We start from the raw sequence: 602 nt of genomic DNA on the forward strand, positions 1-602 counted from the left end.
TCCAGACTCTTTCCTCTCCCAACAGAGGAGGACAGAATTGTCTGGAATTTGTATTCATAGGAATCATTTATATTAGTGACTGGAAAAACTAGATAACTGCAGATACAGAACTTTGGAAATAATTTCTCACCAATCTGAGTATTTGAAAGTGTTTTGATTAACAGCATTTTGTTCAAATAGGATGCTTTTAATTATGGTTTTAATTGATTATCGATAATTAACTACAGGTGTTTGCAGGGAAAACATTCTGTTTGAATAATTATATAATACATTCAAAAAAACCAGTCATATCTGTTTCCACTGTGCAGTTTATTAAGTTTCAAATTAGAAAAAAATTTCTAAGTATTTGACAATTCACATGCATAAACTCAAACATTTCAGCCCAAAAAAGTATTGATTTCTTTCAGTCTTGTATTAAGGCGTCCAGGAATTTCACCTAAGCAGACAAACATCTGGATTTTTAAAAAAGGAACCAAAATAGAGACAAGCTATAACTCAGTTTTACTTCTGTTAACAAATACGACCAAAGTGAGTCCTGGTAGTACGCAGTTGCATTCTTTATCTTTTCAGTTGTGTATAGGTGATAGGAGTCAAACTGATTG

This window comes from Fulmarus glacialis, unplaced genomic scaffold, assembly GCF_000690835.1.
Source record: "Fulmarus glacialis isolate BGI_N327 unplaced genomic scaffold, ASM69083v1 scaffold627, whole genome shotgun sequence".
Taxonomy (NCBI): domain Eukaryota; kingdom Metazoa; phylum Chordata; class Aves; order Procellariiformes; family Procellariidae; genus Fulmarus; species Fulmarus glacialis.